Source organism: Phyllobates terribilis, unplaced genomic scaffold (genome assembly GCF_046119375.1).
Source record: "Phyllobates terribilis strain yellow unplaced genomic scaffold, ASM4611937v1 Scaffold_779__1_contigs__length_684578, whole genome shotgun sequence".
Taxonomy (NCBI): Eukaryota; Metazoa; Chordata; class Amphibia; order Anura; family Dendrobatidae; genus Phyllobates; species Phyllobates terribilis.
In genome coordinates this window covers 506,835-522,751 of record NW_027363539.1, presented here as the reverse complement: position 1 = coordinate 522,751, position 15,917 = coordinate 506,835, and the positions used below count along the sequence as shown (strand labels likewise).

Sequence of the window (15,917 nt, the reverse complement as noted above, 5' to 3'; positions counted from 1 at the left end):
TCAGCCAGCCAGGTATCCTGCCTGCAGTAGATGGAATGTGGCAATGGAACGCTGGCTGCGCGTGTCATAATAGGCTCTGAGCCTTTATATACCTGTGCACAGCAGCAGCCACCTTCAGTCTGCTGCTGGACAGCCAGCAGCAGTAGCAGCAGGAGAGGTATGTAATCAGGAGCCCTCCTGCTAAGGGTAGACAGCTGCTCGTTCCACCCCACCCCCCGCCTTTATTGGTTCTCCTCCCTTCCAACGGTGTTGAGGCGGGTGGGAACAGCAGGGGGTGAAGGTGCTGTGTTTAAAGAGGTGGAGTTATGCAGATCTAAAACGCGTGGATTGCAGCAGCAGCAAGCCGAAAAGTGCAGGCATGTAAGGGATCTAGAGGTTGACAACATGTCTTCTTAACGGGAGTCCAGGAGCTCATCTCCACAAATGGACTTTTCAGGATCCTTGGGTGGCTCCGTAGTTTGAAACCAATTCTGGTTATCGCTTCTCGGCCTTTTGGCTAAGATCAAGTGTAGTATCTGTTCTTATCAGTTTAATATCTGATACGTCCCCTATCTGGGGACCATATATTAAATGGATTTTTAGAACAGGGAGATGGAAAAAGAGCTTGCTCTGTCCGCTCCACGCATTGACCTGGTATTGCAGTATCTCCAGGACCGGTGCACCCCTTCTTTAATGCAGTTTCTAAAATCAGAAAGAATTGAATTCAATGTTTTTTGTTCATTTTGCTTGTTTGTCGGATTTTGGGATGGACTCTTTGGCTTTGCTTTTCTTCTCCTCATTGGATTTTTCATGTTCAAAGTTGCAGAAGCCAGATTACAAGCTCATTTTGGTTCAACTTCAGCAACTGTGCATTGCATTGCCATGTAATGTGATGCAATGCTATCTTTCTAGCTCTCCCTTTTTACTTCCTTTTGGATAAACAGACATATTAGGCAAGCATTTTGGAGCTTTCACCTAAATAACTACAGGTGGTGAGATAAGCTGCACAATATAATTGACCTTTCAGTATATTGTTGCACACACACCATCTATTTAGCAAATGCCCTTGTTATCAACAGCAGCCTTTTAAACTCACCTGAGCTAACAGGTATGTGCGCTGGTTACTCTGCTGCGCTTAAAATTTCTTTTTTGGTTTGCTACAATGCCTTTTCTGAAACGTTGTCTCCTTCTGCTGGAACACTGACTTCTTTCATTTAATGCCTGCAGACTATAAAAGAGAACCCAACCCAAAAAGTTTGGTTGATTAGTCTGTGGCATTCTGTTAAACTGTTGCTTATGGCGGTCTCTGTGAGCTTCTCAGCGACATTCAGCCAGCCAGGTATCCTGCCTGCAGTAGATGGAATGTGGCAATGGAACGCTGGCTGTGCGTGTCATAATAGGCTCTGAGCCTTTATATACCTGTGCACAGCAGCAGCCACCTTCAGTCTGCTGCTGGACAGCCAGCAGCAGCAGCAGCAGGAGAGGTATGTAATCAGGAGCCCTCCTGCTAAGGGTAGACAGCTGCTCGTTCCACCCCACCCCCCGCCTTAATTGGTTCTCCTCCCTTCCAACGGTGTTGAGGCGGGTGGGAACAGCAGGGGGTGAAGGTGCTGTGTTTAAAGAGGTGGAGTTATGCAGATCTAAAACGCGTGGATTGCAGCAGCAGCAAGCCGAAAAGTGCAGGCATGTAAGGGATCTAGAGGTTGACAACATGTCTTCTTAACGGGAGTCCAGGAGCTCATCTCCACAAATGGACTTTTCAGGATCCTTGGGTGGCTCCGTAGTTTGAAACCAATTCTGGTTATCGCTTCTCGGCCTTTTGGCTAAGATCAAGTGCAGTGATCTACCGGTTGCTGCCTTGGTCTTGGCTGAGAGGTGCCTTGGGTACCCGGCTCCTTGGCCTCGGGGGATCGCTGCATGTAGCAGTGCGGCTTCACCCCCTTGCTGCTTTTGGGGAGCCGGATTAGTCCCGGGGCAACGAGGGGCGATCAGCCTGCCTGCTTTTTTTAAGTAGGCGAGGAGGATTTTTGCCACCTTTGGTGTGAAGATATGGACGGGAGAAGCCCAAATATGCTGACCTGTGAAGAGGTCCCAGTTTTTGCAAGATTGAAGAATGCAGTGCGGTTTATTTTTTTGGATCCAGAGAAGAAGAAGTCTGGCTTGTTTTTTTTGGTAGAGAAGATTTTGTTTGGACTATTGGAAGTTCAAATGGAACAAGTTTTGTCTATGTTGGAGTTCCCGAAGAGAGGGATATATGATGTTATTTTTTGTTCAGAAGATATCTTTTCTGACTTTTGGAAGAGAATGGATCTAGTGAAGGAAGATTCGATACTTGAAGGTGTTTTTTTTGTGTCGCATTTTCCTAGGAAGGAAAGGCTAATAGTAATAAGGATGTATAGTCCTTTCATATTGGAAGAAGAGATCATGACCTTTTTATCCCGGTACTGTGAGAAAGTGAGTTCTGCTGGCAAAATGTTTAACCGATATGGTTTTTGGACCACGAGGTGGAGGTTCCTGGTCAAGTTCAAGGAAAGTTCGGATGGTGTTGTGGTACTCCCACCAAGTAGATTCAAAATCGGGACAGTTAATGGAGATATGTTCTTTACAGGTATGCCGAAGTTTTGTAGGCGTTGTAAACAGTATGGCCATGAAAAGGATTCCTGTACATTACAGTGGTGTGCCAAGTGTGAAGAAGTGGGACATAAGGCAGAGAATTGTGAAAAAAGTAAGAAATGTAATCTATGTGGTGGCAGTGGTCATTTATATGATTGCTGTCCCGTCAATAAAAGGGAGGAGAAGTCAGTTGACAAGGAAGATGGAAAAGAAGAAGAGTCTGAAGCTGCCCCCCATGATGAAACGGAAGAGAACATATCTCAAAAGAAGGAGGAACAAATAAGAGATATAAGAAAAGAAGGTGATCATATGGAAGAAGATACTGAGAGTGATATCACAGACGTTGAGATTGAAAATACTAGCTTGGAAGAAGAAGTGGAGGTGGATAGGGAGTCAGAAGATCAGGAGGAAAGTGAGTCCTCCAGTCAGGATGAAAAGGAAGGTGCTGTAAGTAATATGGAAGAGGAGGAGGAGGGTGAAGAAACTAGTGAAGAAGAAAGAGAGGATGTCACATGTGAAGCCAGAGAAGAAATTGAAGGAGTTTTGTCATCTGGGAAGGACTCTAGTAAAGCAAAGGATGTTTCAGAAAAAAATATGAGGGAGATGGAGGAGAGACAAGAAGTGTTGAAAATGCTAAAGAGTTGTGAAGGGGGGAGTCAGGCTAGTCTAAGGCGCAAAGTGTGGAATAACATTTATAGCGATATGCATCGTTTTTTTTCAACTTACAGAATACCTCAGTCGTTGGCTAAAGAGGTAGAAGAAGCTTGGGATGGTCGGTTTCTGGATGGAAGGCTTTTGAATGCCTTGGCAGCATATGGCCTGAAGAGAGGAATGTTGCCTTAAATCGTAATGGTAAAGATTGTAATGTTGTGATGTAAAGAATATGGAATAACTGTATTGTGATAATATAAACGTATATATATAAAATAAGATTGGAAAAATGGATATATGACCCACAATGATGGATAACAACCTAATACCATTTGGAAATCATTGCAAAGCATGAAATGGTAAATATGGGACTTGTAATCTGAGTGGAAAAAAAAAAAAAAAAAAAAAAAAAAAAAAAATCTGTTCTTATCAGTTTAATATCTGATACGTCCCCTATCTGGGGACCATATATTAAATGGATTTTTAGAACAGGGAGATGGAAAAAGAGCTTGCTCTGTCCACTCCACGCATTGACCTGGTATTGCAGTATCTCCAGGACCGGTGCACCCCTTCTTTAATGCAGTTTCTAAAATCAGAAAGAATTGAATTCAATGTTTTTTGTTCATTTTGCTTGTTTGTCGGATTTTGGGATGGACTCTTTGGCTTTGCTTTTCTTCTCCTCATTGGATTTTTCATGTTCAAAGTTGCAGAAGCCAGATTACAAGCTCATTTTGGTTCAACTTCAGCAACTGTGCATTGCATTGCCATGTAATGTGATGCAATGCTATCTTTCTAGCTCTCCCTTTTTACTTCCTTTTGGATAAACAGACATATTAGGCAAGCATTTTGGAGCTTTCACCTAAATAACTACAGGTGGTGAGATAAGCTGCACAATATAATTGACCTTTCAGTATATTGTTGCACACACACCATCTATTTAGCAAATGCCCTTGTTATCAACAGCAGCCTTTTAAACTCACCTGAGCTAACAGGTATGTGCGCTGGTTACTCTGCTGCGCTTAAAATTTCTTTTTTGGTTTGCTACAATGCCTTTTCTGAAACGTTGTCTCCTTCTGCTGGAACACTGACTTCTTTCATTTAATGCCTGCAGACTATAAAAGAGAACCCAACCCAAAAAGTTTGGTTGATTAGTCTGTGGCATTCTGTTAAACTGTTGCTTATGGCGGTCTCTGTGAGCTTCTCAGCGACATTCAGCCAGCCAGGTATCCTGCCTGCAGTAGATGGAATGTGGCAATGGAACGCTGGCTGCGCGTGTCATAATAGGCTCTGAGCCTTTATATACCTGTGCACAGCAGCAGCCACCTTCAGTCTGCTGCTGGACAGCCAGCAGCAGCAGCAGCAGGAGAGGTATGTAATCAGGAGCCCTCCTGCTAAGGGTAGACAGCTGCTCGTTCCACCCCACCCCCCGCCTTAATTGGTTCTCCTCCCTTCCAACGGTGTTGAGGCGGGTGGGAACAGCAGGGGGTGAAGGTGCTGTGTTTAAAGAGGTGGAGTTATGCAGATCTAAAACGCGTGGATTGCAGCAGCAGCAAGCCGAAAAGTGCAGGCATGTAAGGGATCTAGAGGTTGACAACATGTCTTCTTAACGGGAGTCCAGGAGCTCATCTCCACAAATGGACTTTTCAGGATCCTTGGGTGGCTCCGTAGTTTGAAACCAATTCTGGTTATCGCATCTCGGCCTTTTGGCTAAGATCAAGTGTAGTATCTTTTGAAAAGGCAGTTTTGTCCTTGGGCTGCCCTAGTAAATTGATGCATATTACACACTGGTTTGGTGCACTTGTTAGTACGCCAGGTGGCTCATAGAGTTATCTGATGGAAAACATGGCCCTCCAGGATCGAAGTCACTAAGCTGGGTAAGTGTGAGGGCTTTGGAGCAATGTGCCCCAGGAGTAGGCGCCCTGGTGGGAGTCCAAGCTTACTGGGACTGGGAACCCCAGAAAGACTTGGCTTCGTAGCACGCCGCACCTTTGCCAATCATACTTTCTGAGCAACCCCCCCTATTCCTGGCCTCCGGGCTAGGAAGGGGAATTTTTATAAACCCGGTCGGAGGTCCGGTCAGCTTTGGGCTCAGAAACCAACACAGGCTCCAGCTCCACTAGGGTGGCAGCCTAGATGGAAGCTGGGAGCACAAAAACGGCTCTTCTCCGGCTTCGGCTAGGGAGAGCATCGGAGATCCCTGACCCTCGCTGTGGCCTTCTGGCTCGGAGGGATGGGGATGGTTTATTGGGGACCCTCTCCTCCGGGAAGGGTCCACATGAATCCTCGCATCGTGCGCTGTTTTGGTGTGACTTCGGTCACATTTTTCAGTGCCTTGGATGCAGCTTCAATCAAAAAATCTGTTCTTATCAGTTTAATATCTGATACGTCCCCTATCTGGGGACCATATATTAAATGGATTTTTAGAACAGGGAGATGGAAAAAGAGCTTGCTCTGTCCACTCCACGCATTGACCTGGTATTGCAGTATCTCCAGGACCGGTGCACCCCTTCTTTAATGCAGTTTCTAAAATCAGAAAGAATTGAATTCAATGTTTTTTGTTCATTTTGCTTGTTTGTCGGATTTTGGGATGGACTCTTTGGCTTTGCTTTTCTTCTCCTCATTGGATTTTTCATGTTCAAAGTTGCAGAAGCCAGATTACAAGCTCATTTTGGTTCAACTTCAGCAACTGTGCATTGCATTGCCATGTAATGTGATGCAATGCTATCTTTCTAGCTCTCCCTTTTTACTTCCTTTTGGATAAACAGACATATTAGGCAAGCATTTTGGAGCTTTCACCTAAATAACTACAGGTGGTGAGATAAGCTGCACAATATAATTGACCTTTCAGTATATTGTTGCACACACACCATCTATTTAGCAAATGCCCTTGTTATCAACAGCAGCCTTTTAAACTCACCTGAGCTAACAGGTATGTGCGCTGGTTACTCTGCTGCGCTTAAAATTTCTTTTTTGGTTTGCTACAATGCCTTTTCTGAAACGTTGTCTCCTTCTGCTGGAACACTGACTTCTTTCATTTAATGCCTGCAGACTATAAAAGAGAACCCAACCCAAAAAGTTTGGTTGATTAGTCTGTGGCATTCTGTTAAACTGTTGCTTATGGCGGTCTCTGTGAGCTTCTCAGCGACATTCAGCCAGCCAGGTATCCTGCCTGCAGTAGATGGAATGTGGCAATGGAACGCTGGCTGCGCGTGTCATAATAGGCTCTGAGCCTTTATATACCTGTGCACAGCAGCAGCCACCTTCAGTCTGCTGCTGGACAGCCAGCAGCAGCAGCAGCAGGAGAGGTATGTAATCAGGAGCCCTCCTGCTAAGGGTAGACAGCTGCTCGTTCCACCCCACCCCCCGCCTTAATTGGTTCTCCTCCCTTCCAACGGTGTTGAGGCGGGTGGGAACAGCAGGGGGTGAAGGTGCTGTGTTTAAAGAGGTGGAGTTATGCAGATCTAAAACGCGTGGATTGCAGCAGCAGCAAGCCGAAAAGTGCAGGCATGTAAGGGATCTAGAGGTTGACAACATGTCTTCTTAACGGGAGTCCAGGAGCTCATCTCCACAAATGGACTTTTCAGGATCCTTGGGTGGCTCCGTAGTTTGAAACCAATTCTGGTTATCGCATCTCGGCCTTTTGGCTAAGATCAAGTGTAGTATCTTTTGAAAAGGCAGTTTTGTCCTTGGGCTGCCCTAGTAAATTGATGCATATTACACACTGGTTTGGTGCACTTGTTAGTACGCCAGGTGGCTCATAGAGTTATCTGATGGAAAACATGGCCCTCCAGGATCGAAGTCACTAAGCTGGGTAAGTGTGAGGGCTTTGGAGCAATGTGCCCCAGGAGTAGGCGCCCTGGTGGGAGTCCAAGCTTACTGGGACTGGGAACCCCAGAAAGACTTGGCTTCGTAGCACGCCGCACCTTTGCCAATCATACTTTCTGAGCAACCCCCCCTATTCCTGGCCTCCGGGCTAGGAAGGGGAATTTTTATAAACCCGGTCGGAGGTCCGGTCAGCTTTGGGCTCAGAAACCAACACAGGCTCCAGCTCCACTAGGGTGGCAGCCTAGATGGAAGCTGGGAGCACAAAAACGGCTCTTCTCCGGCTTCGGCTAGGGAGAGCATCGGAGATCCCTGACCCTCGCTGTGGCCTTCTGGCTCGGAGGGATGGGGATGGTTTATTGGGGACCCTCTCCTCCGGGAAGGGTCCACATGAATCCTCGCATCGTGCGCTGTTTTGGTGTGACTTCGGTCACATTTTTCAGTGCCTTGGATGCAGCTTCAATCAAAAAATCTGTTCTTATCAGTTTAATATCTGATACGTCCCCTATCTGGGGACCATATATTAAATGGATTTTTAGAACAGGGAGATGGAAAAAGAGCTTGCTCTGTCCACTCCACGCATTGACCTGGTATTGCAGTATCTCCAGGACCGGTGCACCCCTTCTTTAATGCAGTTTCTAAAATCAGAAAGAATTGAATTCAATGTTTTTTGTTCATTTTGCTTGTTTGTCGGATTTTGGGATGGACTCTTTGGCTTTGCTTTTCTTCTCCTCATTGGATTTTTCATGTTCAAAGTTGCAGAAGCCAGATTACAAGCTCATTTTGGTTCAACTTCAGCAACTGTGCATTGCATTGCCATGTAATGTGATGCAATGCTATCTTTCTAGCTCTCCCTTTTTACTTCCTTTTGGATAAACAGACATATTAGGCAAGCATTTTGGAGCTTTCACCTAAATAACTACAGGTGGTGAGATAAGCTGCACAATATAATTGACCTTTCAGTATATTGTTGCACACACACCATCTATTTAGCAAATGCCCTTGTTATCAACAGCAGCCTTTTAAACTCACCTGAGCTAACAGGTATGTGCGCTGGTTACTCTGCTGCGCTTAAAATTTCTTTTTTGGTTTGCTACAATGCCTTTTCTGAAACGTTGTCTCCTTCTGCTGGAACACTGACTTCTTTCATTTAATGCCTGCAGACTATAAAAGAGAACCCAACCCAAAAAGTTTGGTTGATTAGTCTGTGGCATTCTGTTAAACTGTTGCTTATGGCGGTCTCTGTGAGCTTCTCAGCGACATTCAGCCAGCCAGGTATCCTGCCTGCAGTAGATGGAATGTGGCAATGGAACGCTGGCTGCGCGTGTCATAATAGGCTCTGAGCCTTTATATACCTGTGCACAGCAGCAGCCACCTTCAGTCTGCTGCTGGACAGCCAGCAGCAGCAGCAGCAGGAGAGGTATGTAATCAGGAGCCCTCCTGCTAAGGGTAGACAGCTGCTCGTTCCACCCCACCCCCCGCCTTAATTGGTTCTCCTCCCTTCCAACGGTGTTGAGGCGGGTGGGAACAGCAGGGGGTGAAGGTGCTGTGTTTAAAGAGGTGGAGTTATGCAGATCTAAAACGCGTGGATTGCAGCAGCAGCAAGCCGAAAAGTGCAGGCATGTAAGGGATCTAGAGGTTGACAACATGTCTTCTTAACGGGAGTCCAGGAGCTCATCTCCACAAATGGACTTTTCAGGATCCTTGGGTGGCTCCGTAGTTTGAAACCAATTCTGGTTATCGCTTCTCGGCCTTTTGGCTAAGATCAAGTGTAGTATCTGTTCTTATCAGTTTAATATCTGATACGTCCCCTATCTGGGGACCATATATTAAATGGATTTTTAGAACAGGGAGATGGAAAAAGAGCTTGCTCTGTCCACTCCACGCATTGACCTGGTATTGCAGTATCTCCAGGACCGGTGCACCCCTTCTTTAATGCAGTTTCTAAAATCAGAAAGAATTGAATTCAATGTTTTTTGTTCATTTTGCTTGTTTGTCGGATTTTGGGATGGACTCTTTGGCTTTGCTTTTCTTCTCCTCATTGGATTTTTCATGTTCAAAGTTGCAGAAGCCAGATTACAAGCTCATTTTGGTTCAACTTCAGCAACTGTGCATTGCATTGCCATGTAATGTGATGCAATGCTATCTTTCTAGCTCTCCCTTTTTACTTCCTTTTGGATAAACAGACATATTAGGCAAGCATTTTGGAGCTTTCACCTAAATAACTACAGGTGGTGAGATAAGCTGCACAATATAATTGACCTTTCAGTATATTGTTGCACACACACCATCTATTTAGCAAATGCCCTTGTTATCAACAGCAGCCTTTTAAACTCACCTGAGCTAACAGGTATGTGCGCTGGTTACTCTGCTGCGCTTAAAATTTCTTTTTTGGTTTGCTACAATGCCTTTTCTGAAACGTTGTCTCCTTCTGCTGGAACACTGACTTCTTTCATTTAATGCCTGCAGACTATAAAAGAGAACCCAACCCAAAAAGTTTGGTTGATTAGTCTGTGGCATTCTGTTAAACTGTTGCTTATGGCGGTCTCTGTGAGCTTCTCAGCGACATTCAGCCAGCCAGGTATCCTGCCTGCAGTAGATGGAATGTGGCAATGGAACGCTGGCTGCGCGTGTCATAATAGGCTCTGAGCCTTTATATACCTGTGCACAGCAGCAGCCACCTTCAGTCTGCTGCTGGACAGCCAGCAGCAGCAGCAGCAGGAGAGGTATGTAATCAGGAGCCCTCCTGCTAAGGGTAGACAGCTGCTCGTTCCACCCCACCCCCCGCCTTAATTGGTTCTCCTCCCTTCCAACGGTGTTGAGGCGGGTGGGAACAGCAGGGGGTGAAGGTGCTGTGTTTAAAGAGGTGGAGTTATGCAGATCTAAAACGCGTGGATTGCAGCAGCAGCAAGCCGAAAAGTGCAGGCATGTAAGGGATCTAGAGGTTGACAACATGTCTTCTTAACGGGAGTCCAGGAGCTCATCTCCACAAATGGACTTTTCAGGATCCTTGGGTGGCTCCGTAGTTTGAAACCAATTCTGGTTATCGCTTCTCGGCCTTTTGGCTAAGATCAAGTGTAGTATCTGTTCTTATCAGTTTAATATCTGATACGTCCCCTATCTGGGGACCATATATTAAATGGATTTTTAGAACAGGGAGATGGAAAAAGAGCTTGCTCTGTCCACTCCATGCATTGACCTGGTATTGCAGTATCTCCAGGACCGGTGCACCCCTTCTTTAATGCAGTTTCTAAAATCAGAAAGAATTGAATTCAATGTTTTTTGTTCATTTTGCTTGTTTGTCGGATTTTGGGATGGACTCTTTGGCTTTGCTTTTCTTCTCCTCATTGGATTTTTCATGTTCAAAGTTGCAGAAGCCAGGTTACAAGCTCATTTTGGTTCAACTTCAGCAACTGTGCATTGCATTGCCATGTAATGTGATGCAATGCTATCTTTCTAGCTCTCCCTTTTTACTTCCTTTTGGATAAACAGACATATTAGGCAAGCATTTTGGAGCTTTCACCTAAATAACTACAGGTGGTGAGATAAGCTGCACAATATAATTGACCTTTCAGTATATTGTTGCACACACACCATCTATTTAGCAAATGCCCTTGTTATCAACAGCAGCCTTTTAAACTCACCTGAGCTAACAGGTATGTGCGCTGGTTACTCTGCTGCGCTTAAAATTTCTTTTTTGGTTTGCTACAATGCCTTTTCTGAAACGTTGTCTCCCTCTGCTGGAACACTGACTTCTTTCATTTAATGCCTGCAGACTATAAAAGAGAACCCAACCCAAAAAGTTTGGTTGATTAGTCTGTGGCATTCTGTTAAACTGTTGCTTATGGCGGTCTCTGTGAGCTTCTCAGCGACATTCAGCCAGCCAGGTATCCTGCCTGCAGTAGATGGAATGTGGCAATGGAACGCTGGCTGCGCGTGTCATAATAGGCTCTGAGCCTTTATATACCTGTGCACAGCAGCAGCCACCTTCAGTCTGCTGCTGGACAGCCAGCAGCAGCAGCAGCAGGAGAGGTATGTAATCAGGAGCCCTCCTGCTAAGGGTAGACAGCTGCTCGTTCCACCCCACCCCCCGCCTTAATTGGTTCTCCTCCCTTCCAACGGTGTTGAGGCGGGTGGGAACAGCAGGGGGTGAAGGTGCTGTGTTTAAAGAGGTGGAGTTATGCAGATCTAAAACGCGTGGATTGCAGCAGCAGCAAGCCGAAAAGTGCAGGCATGTAAGGGATCTAGAGGTTGACAACATGTCTTCTTAACGGGAGTCCAGGAGCTCATCTCCACAAATGGACTTTTCAGGATCCTTGGGTGGCTCCGTAGTTTGAAACCAATTCTGGTTATCGCTTCTCGGCCTTTTGGCTAAGATCAAGTGTAGTATCTGTTCTTATCAGTTTAATATCTGATACGTCCCCTATCTGGGGACCATATATTAAATGGATTTTTAGAACAGGGAGATGGAAAAAGAGCTTGCTCTGTCCACTCCACGCATTGACCTGGTATTGCAGTATCTCCAGGACCGGTGCACCCCTTCTTTAATGCAGTTTCTAAAATCAGAAAGAATTGAATTCAATGTTTTTTGTTCATTTTGCTTGTTTGTCGGATTTTGGGATGGACTCTTTGGCTTTGCTTTTCTTCTCCTCATTGGATTTTTCATGTTCAAAGTTGCAGAAGCCAGATTACAAGCTCATTTTGGTTCAACTTCAGCAACTGTGCATTGCATTGCCATGTAATGTGATGCAATGCTATCTTTCTAGCTCTCCCTTTTTACTTCCTTTTGGATAAACAGACATATTAGGCAAGCATTTTGGAGCTTTCACCTAAATAACTACAGGTGGTGAGATAAGCTGCACAATATAATTGACCTTTCAGTATATTGTTGCACACACACCATCTATTTAGCAAATGCCCTTGTTATCAACAGCAGCCTTTTAAACTCACCTGAGCTAACAGGTATGTGCGCTGGTTACTCTGCTGCGCTTAAAATTTCTTTTTTGGTTTGCTACAATGCCTTTTCTGAAACGTTGTCTCCTTCTGCTGGAACACTGACTTCTTTCATTTAATGCCTGCAGACTATAAAAGAGAACCCAACCCAAAAAGTTTGGTTGATTAGTCTGTGGCATTCTGTTAAACTGTTGCTTATGGCGGTCTCTGTGAGCTTCTCAGCGACATTCAGCCAGCCAGGTATCCTGCCTGCAGTAGATGGAATGTGGCAATGGAACGCTGGCTGCGCGTGTCATAATAGGCTCTGAGCCTTTATATACCTGTGCACAGCAGCAGCCACCTTCAGTCTGCTGCTGGACAGCCAGCAGCAGCAGCAGCAGGAGAGGTATGTAATCAGGAGCCCTCCTGCTAAGGGTAGACAGCTGCTCGTTCCACCCCACCCCCCGCCTTAATTGGTTCTCCTCCCTTCCAACGGTGTTGAGGCGGGTGGGAACAGCAGGGGGTGAAGGTGCTGTGTTTAAAGAGGTGGAGTTATGCAGATCTAAAACGCGTGGATTGCAGCAGCAGCAAGCCGAAAAGTGCAGGCATGTAAGGGATCTAGAGGTTGACAACATGTCTTCTTAACGGGAGTCCAGGAGCTCATCTCCACAAATGGACTTTTCAGGATCCTTGGGTGGCTCCGTAGTTTGAAACCAATTCTGGTTATCGCTTCTCGGCCTTTTGGCTAAGATCAAGTGTAGTATCTGTTCTTATCAGTTTAATATCTGATACGTCCCCTATCTGGGGACCATATATTAAATGGATTTTTAGAACAGGGAGATGGAAAAAGAGCTTGCTCTGTCCACTCCACGCATTGACCTGGTATTGTAGTATCTCCAGGACCGGTGCACCCCTTCTTTAATGCAGTTTCTAAAATCAGAAAGAATTGAATTCAATGTTTTTTGTTCATTTTGCTTGTTTGTCGGATTTTGGGATGGACTCTTTGGCTTTGCTTTTCTTCTCCTCATTGGATTTTTCATGTTCAAAGTTGCAGAAGCCAGATTACAAGCTCATTTTGGTTCAACTTCAGCAACTGTGCATTGCATTGCCATGTAATGTGATGCAATGCTATCTTTCTAGCTCTCCCTTTTTACTTCCTTTTGGATAAACAGACATATTAGGCAAGCATTTTGGAGCTTTCACCTAAATAACTACAGGTGGTGAGATAAGCTGCACAATATAATTGACCTTTCAGTATATTGTTGCACACACACCATCTATTTAGCAAATGCCCTTGTTATCAACAGCAGCCTTTTAAACTCACCTGAGCTAACAGGTATGTGCGCTGGTTACTCTGCTGCGCTTAAAATTTCTTTTTTGGTTTGCTACAATGCCTTTTCTGAAACGTTGTCTCCTTCTGCTGGAACACTGACTTCTTTCATTTAATGCCTGCAGACTATAAAAGAGAACCCAACCCAAAAAGTTTGGTTGATTAGTCTGTGGCATTCTGTTAAACTGTTGCTTATGGCGGTCTCTGTGAGCTTCTCAGCGACATTCAGCCAGCCAGGTATCCTGCCTGCAGTAGATGGAATGTGGCAATGGAACGCTGGCTGCGCGTGTCATAATAGGCTCTGAGCCTTTATATACCTGTGCACAGCAGCAGCCACCTTCAGTCTGCTGCTGGACAGCCAGCAGCAGCAGCAGCAGGAGAGGTATGTAATCAGGAGCCCTCCTGCTAAGGGTAGACAGCTGCTCGTTCCACCCCACCCCCCGCCTTAATTGGTTCTCCTACCTTCCAACGGTGTTGAGGCGGGTGGGAACAGCAGGGGGTGAAGGTGCTGTGTTTAAAGAGGTGGAGTTATGCAGATCTAAAACGCGTGGATTGCAGCAGCAGCAAGCCGAAAAGTGCAGGCATGTAAGGGATCTAGAGGTTGACAACATGTCTTCTTAACGGGAGTCCAGGAGCTCATCTCCACAAATGGACTTTTCAGGATCCTTGGGTGGCTCCGTAGTTTGAAACCAATTCTGGTTATCGCTTCTCGGCCTTTTGGCTAAGATCAAGTGTAGTATCTGTTCTTATCAGTTTAATATCTGATACGTCCCCTATCTGGGGACCATATATTAAATGGATTTTTAGAACAGGGAGTTGGAAAAAGAGCTTGCTCTGTCCACTCCACGTATTGACCTGGTATTGCAGTATCTCCAGGACCGGTGCACCCCTTCTTTAATGCAGTTTCTAAAATCAGAAAGAATTGAATTCAATGTTTTTTGTTCATTTTGCTTGTTTGTCGGATTTTGGGATGGACTCTTTGGCTTTGCTTTTCTTCTCCTCATTGGATTTTTCATGTTCAAAGTTGCAGAAGCCAGATTACAAGCTCATTTTGGTTCAACTTCAGCAACTGTGCATTGCATTGCCATGTAATGTGATGCAATGCTATCTTTCTAGCTCTCCCTTTTTACTTCCTTTTGGATAAACAGACATATTAGGCAAGCATTTTGGAGCTTTCACCTAAATAACTACAGGTGGTGAGTTAAGCTGCACAATATAATTGACCTTTCAGTATATTGTTGCACACACACCATCTATTTAGCAAATGCCCTTGTTATCAACAGCAGCCTTTTAAACTCACCTGAGCTAACAGGTATGTGCGCTGGTTACTCTGCTGCGCTTAAAATTTCTTTTTTGGTTTGCTACAATGCCTTTTCTGAAACGTTGTCTCCTTCTGCTGGAACACTGACTTCTTTCATTTAATGCCTGCAGACTATAAAAGAGAACCCAACCCAAAAAGTTTGGTTGATTAGTCTGTGGCATTCTGTTAAACTGTTGCTTATGGCGGTCTCTGTGAGCTTCTCAGCGACATTCAGCCAGCCAGGTATCCTGCCTGCAGTAGATGGAATGTGGCAATGGAACGCTGGCTGCGCGTGTCATAATAGGCTCTGAGCCTTTATATACCTGTGCACAGCAGCAGCCACCTTCAGTCTGCTGCTGGACAGCCAGCAGCAGCAGCAGCAGGAGAGGTATGTAATCAGGAGCCCTCCTGCTAAGGGTAGACAGCTGCTCGTTCCACCCCACCCCCCGCCTTAATTGGTTCTCCTACCTTCCAACGGTGTTGAGGCGGGTGGGAACAGCAGGGGGTGAAGGTGCTGTGTTTAAAGAGGTGGAGTTATGCAGATCTAAAACGCGTGGATTGCAGCAGCAGCAAGCCGAAAAGTGCAGGCATGTAAGGGATCTAGAGGTTGACAACATGTCTTCTTAACGGGAGTCCAGGAGCTCATCTCCACAAATGGACTTTTCAGGATCCTTGGGTGGCTCCGTAGTTTGAAACCAATTCTGGTTATCGCTTCTCGGCCTTTTGGCTAAGATCAAGTGTAGTATCTGTTCTTATCAGTTTAATATCTGATACGTCCCCTATCTGGGGACCATATATTAAATGGATTTTTAGAACAGGGAGATGGAAAAAGAGCTTGCTCTGTCCACTCCACGCATTGACCTGGTATTGCAGTATCTCCAGGACCGGTGCACCCCTTCTTTAAAGCAGTTTCTAAAATCAGAAAGAATTGAATTCAATGTTTTTTGTTCATTTTGCTTGTTTGTCGGATTTTGGGATGGACTCTTTGGCTTTGCTTTTCTTCTCCTCATTGGATTTTTCATGTTCAAAGTTGCAGAAGCCAGATTACAAGCTCATTTTGGTTCAACTTCAGCAACTGTGCATTGCATTGCCATGTAATGTGATGCAATGCTATCTTTCTAGCTCTCCCTTTTTACTTCCTTTTGGATAAACAGACATATTAGGCAAGCATTTTGGAGCTTTCACCTAAATAACTACAGGTGGTGAGATAAGCTGCACAATATAATTGACCTTTCAGTATATTGTTGCACACACACCATCTATTTAGCAAATGCCCTTGTTATCAACAGC

General features: G+C 45.2%; 10 non-coding genes and 2 pseudogenes across 10 annotated transcripts; all 12 read left to right on the top strand.

The window, feature by feature from the left end:
- The first annotated feature begins 476 nt into the window (after nt 1-476).
- Nucleotides 477-667, top strand: LOC141239837 (U2 spliceosomal RNA). The gene has a single exon (XR_012305185.1). It is a non-coding gene; the product is annotated as a U2 spliceosomal RNA (small nuclear RNA).
- Nucleotides 668-3,620: 2,953 nt separating this feature from the next.
- Nucleotides 3,621-3,815, top strand: LOC141239940 (U2 spliceosomal RNA). The gene has a single exon (XR_012305280.1). It is a non-coding gene; the product is annotated as a U2 spliceosomal RNA (small nuclear RNA).
- A 1,115-nt stretch (nt 3,816-4,930) lies between these two features.
- Nucleotides 4,931-5,046, top strand: LOC141239958 (U2 spliceosomal RNA; annotated as a pseudogene).
- Nucleotides 5,047-5,570: 524 nt separating this feature from the next.
- Nucleotides 5,571-5,752, top strand: LOC141239893 (U2 spliceosomal RNA). The gene has a single exon (XR_012305240.1). It is a non-coding gene; the product is annotated as a U2 spliceosomal RNA (small nuclear RNA).
- Nucleotides 5,753-6,867: 1,115 nt separating this feature from the next.
- LOC141239957 (U2 spliceosomal RNA) lies at nt 6,868-6,983 on the top strand (annotated as a pseudogene).
- Nucleotides 6,984-7,507: 524 nt separating this feature from the next.
- LOC141239892 (U2 spliceosomal RNA) lies at nt 7,508-7,689 on the top strand. The gene has a single exon (XR_012305239.1). It is a non-coding gene; the product is annotated as a U2 spliceosomal RNA (small nuclear RNA).
- Nucleotides 7,690-8,804: 1,115 nt separating this feature from the next.
- On the top strand, nt 8,805-8,995 carry LOC141239731 (U2 spliceosomal RNA). The gene has a single exon (XR_012305083.1). It is a non-coding gene; the product is annotated as a U2 spliceosomal RNA (small nuclear RNA).
- A 1,115-nt stretch (nt 8,996-10,110) lies between these two features.
- Nucleotides 10,111-10,301, top strand: LOC141239824 (U2 spliceosomal RNA). The gene has a single exon (XR_012305173.1). It is a non-coding gene; the product is annotated as a U2 spliceosomal RNA (small nuclear RNA).
- Nucleotides 10,302-11,416: 1,115 nt separating this feature from the next.
- Nucleotides 11,417-11,607, top strand: LOC141239730 (U2 spliceosomal RNA). Its single transcript, XR_012305082.1, has one exon. It is a non-coding gene; the product is annotated as a U2 spliceosomal RNA (small nuclear RNA).
- Nucleotides 11,608-12,722: 1,115 nt separating this feature from the next.
- Nucleotides 12,723-12,913, top strand: LOC141239852 (U2 spliceosomal RNA). The gene has a single exon (XR_012305199.1). It is a non-coding gene; the product is annotated as a U2 spliceosomal RNA (small nuclear RNA).
- Nucleotides 12,914-14,028: 1,115 nt separating this feature from the next.
- Nucleotides 14,029-14,219, top strand: LOC141239818 (U2 spliceosomal RNA). Its single transcript, XR_012305167.1, has one exon. It is a non-coding gene; the product is annotated as a U2 spliceosomal RNA (small nuclear RNA).
- A 1,115-nt stretch (nt 14,220-15,334) lies between these two features.
- Nucleotides 15,335-15,525, top strand: LOC141239729 (U2 spliceosomal RNA). Its single transcript, XR_012305081.1, has one exon. It is a non-coding gene; the product is annotated as a U2 spliceosomal RNA (small nuclear RNA).
- Nucleotides 15,526-15,917: the final 392 nt, after the last annotated feature.